Below are 3,800 nucleotides of genomic sequence, written 5' to 3'. Positions count from 1 at the left end.
TCCCGTGCCCACCTGGCCAGAACCCATCGTCCTGCGGAATAAGGGACCCCGCAAGAAACCCCGGTCCGCGGCATCCAATGTAACCAGAATATACAGTATATATACAATGTAACCAGAATGTACAGTATATATATAATGTAACCAGAATATACAGTGTATATATACAATGTAACCAGAATATACAGTATATATACAATGTAACCAGAATATACAGTATATATACAATCTAAACAGAATATACAGTCTTTTGCATTCCAATTTTTTGATATACTTAACTCCGTGTTTATGTAAATATCCTGTGTCTTTTTCATCCTTACTATTGGTTTGTTTTTAAAAGGAAGTGAACAATGAGCACAAAGGATGTCTTTTAAGGTCAAAAGATTCTGAAATATCTTACTTAACAGTAGTTGCCTTTGGGGGCTGAAGAGGCAACATGGTAGTTAAGAGCACTTGCAGCTCTTTCAGAGGGCTGGGGACCAGCACATACTTAAGGTGGCTCATAAGTGCCTGTAACTCAAGCCCAGGATATTGAGTGTCCTCTTCTGGACACTACACTCGTGTACACATACCTACACACGTGCACACATTTGCCTTTGGAAGCTGAAGAAATGGCTCAGTTGGTAAAGTGCTTACCATTTAAGCATGAAGACATAGGTTCAATCTCCCAGGCCCACATAACAAAGTCAGGCATGGTGAGTACACTTGTAATCCCAGGACTGAAATAGGCAGGTCCCTGGGGCTCACAGTCAGTGTAGCCTGTTGGGTGAGGTCCAGACCATGTCCCCAAAACAAGATGGATCTATCTAACTATCTACCTACCTATCTATCTATCTATCTATCTATCTACCTATCTATCTATCCATCTATCTATCTATCTATCTATCTATCTATCTATCTATCTATCTATCATGTATGTTCCTACCCACCTACCTATCTATTCAAATATGTGGAGAATTTTCCAAAAGCTTCCATACGGGGCCAGGGATGCAGCTCAGTGATAGAACCGATGCTTAGCATGCGCAGGCCCTAGATTCAGTTTCATACAACATGCACCATAGATCCAAGGAGAGAAGAATCCCAGTGATGCTCTCAACGGACAGTATATCCTAGGTAGGCACAGTTACCTTGGGTGTTGTAATACTTTCCAGTTTCATCATGAGGATGTGTGTGAATGATTCCACTGGGGCCTATCCACACCCTAGACAGTCACATTCTACAACAGCTGAATGAGACTACCTGGGGCTTTCTTCTGATATCACGAAGCAGGCTTGGCTTGGGGATGGGGGTGGGAAGGTGGGCAGACAGACAGGCAGACAGGCAGACAGGCGTGCCTGAGAACTAATTCCTTACAAGCACCACCAAGCACCACTGTTTGGACAGAGACTTGGTGGGTGAATGCCATGGTTTTCTTACTTGGAAATCCTGGAGAGCACCCCACTCTGCCTCCCTCTGCTCCAGACCTGAGCTCTACAAGCCCGTGAGGGGCCCCAGCTGGTCACCTATGTCTTCGCTTCCTCTTCTCTGCCCTCCATTTCTCTGTTGGTTTTCCTTCTACCATCACTAAATAAACCCTTTGTATGAAGATAGACCCTGTGGGACAATGTGTCATCAAACTTTTAGTTTGTGAGGAATACTTTGCAGTTTGAATTTGCATTTCTCTTTCGAATAAAGCTGAACATATTTTCATACATCTGAATATTTTTCACTGCATTCCCTTGACTATCTATTTTGCTCTTGGTCTCTTCCATTCCTATAAGATCTCCACATTAGCACATCTGGTCTACATCTGTAATAGGGTTTTCCCCCAGTTTGTTTGTGCTTGTCTGGTTTTGTTTCCTTTATTTTTTTTAGTCTCCCCTCTTCCACACACACTTTTTTGGCCATTTGGGAGATTTTTATATTTGTTCATTAATTTTATATTTGTTTAGTTAGTTGGTTCTGACTATTGAACCCTCATATTGAAGGCCTCATGAATACCAAGCAACTACATTCTTAGACCACGATTTTATTTTTATGTAGACAAATTAATGAACCTTTCCTTTCATCTCTTCTGCATTTTATGTCATAATCAGAAGCACTTGGCATGATAGCTCAGCAGTTAAAAGCACTTGCTGCCAAATCTGACAACCTGGACTGGGTCCTGGGACTCACATGGAGGAAGGAGTGAGGAGATGCCTCTGGGTGGTCCTCTCACCATTGCCTACATGCCTCGGCCGGCACATGTCCACTCCCCAATCCAAAACCATAACTAGAACATGTAAAAGAAGCACTTTGCTACACCCCGAGCAGTGAAGGGATTCAGGGTTTAGAACGATGCCATGTCTGGTTTTACATGTTATTAGAAATATATCTTAGGAGAGATTCTCCAGCTCCCAGTGACTACAGGAGTCTAGTCTGTGGTCTTTTCCAGAACCACCCACCACTGTGAAAACTATCCTTGGATTGATTTGGGTCTGATGTCATGTTACCTAAACTTCTTTCTGTACTTCCTGTTTCTTCTTGCCAGTGACTGTGGCTCTCTCCGCTCTCCTCCTCGATCCGCCTCCACTGCACCTGCAGCATCACATTGACCCGCAGTAGCCACTCGGCATCATTTTCTTTATCGGGCTCATGTTTCATCTCCGAGAGTATCCATTCTCCTCATTTCTCCCTGTTCTCTCTGTTTTGTTCTGTGCAGAGCAATGGGTCAAGTCGTGCGCCCTCTCCCTATGTCTTTGACATCACTCCAAAAATAGCAGTGGTTTTTTTTATGTCAAGTTAAGAACTAACAAAAAACATTGAGAGGACTCTTAATAGTTCTCTAAAACCTGATCTCTATAGCTCACCCTTCTGCTGTTTACATTTTAGATCTATTTATCTTAATAATTGTTCACTCAGAAAAAGAGAAGGGTGGAGAAGAGGAGGGAGAAGAAGGGAAGGAGATGTAAGTAGGGAGGAAGGAAGAAGGAAAGAAGGCAGGAAAGAGGGAGGGAGGAAGAAGGAAAGAAAGAAGGAAGAAAGGAAGGAAGGGAAGAGGGAAGGAATGAAGGGTGGGAGGGAGGATAAGAGGAGGGAAGGGAGGAGGGAGGGAAAGAAGGAGGCAGGCGTGATTTTTATTTACTTCTTGAATGTTGTAAATTACTCATGAACTTGATTAAACTTAGTTGTTTTCACCAAACCAGATTAGCCAGAAGAATTCAAACCAACATTTTAATTGATTGCTAGCTGTCTGTGAGCAGCTAAAAACATTTCTCCGGCGCTTGTGATGCTTTTTATGCTCCGGAGCCCACTCTGCCGCTGACTTCATCCATATCATACCCAAGGGAATCTTTCTGGAGCTAATGACACTTCCTGGTCTTTGCCTTCTCCACAGAGGCGCGGCCTCCTCTCAGAGAGAAGGAACAAGGCTTGCCCCATTCTGTAGCTCCGGTTAGCCATCTTACTCTTGAATGTGAGGCAAGGAAGGCCACTCAAGTCCTCACCCTCACAGGGGTCCGACGCTCCAGCGCCACTGTCTTAGGGGTCCGACACTCCAGCGCCATTGTCTTAAGCAGCTTACTAGACTCTGTATGTCTGTCTCTACTCACCTCAACTGGGAAGAAACTGTGATGGTTGACATGACAGATCTAACTCCCACAAGAGACAAGCCTCTGGGTGAGTCTGAGAGGAAATCTGCAGACTGAATTCACTGAGGTGTGAGTACGTCCCCCCACCCTCAGCCCCAAGGTGTGGGCAACACCATTCCATGAACAGGAGCTGACTAAAAAGCAGAAAGTGAGCTGAACACCAGCATCCATCTCTCTCTGCTTCCTGTATGCAGA

Source organism: Mastomys coucha, unplaced genomic scaffold (genome assembly GCF_008632895.1).
Source record: "Mastomys coucha isolate ucsf_1 unplaced genomic scaffold, UCSF_Mcou_1 pScaffold23, whole genome shotgun sequence".
Classification (NCBI taxonomy): Eukaryota; Metazoa; Chordata; class Mammalia; order Rodentia; family Muridae; genus Mastomys; species Mastomys coucha.
The sequence above is the reverse complement of the archived record's forward strand: the minus strand, read 5'-3'. Positions refer to the sequence as shown.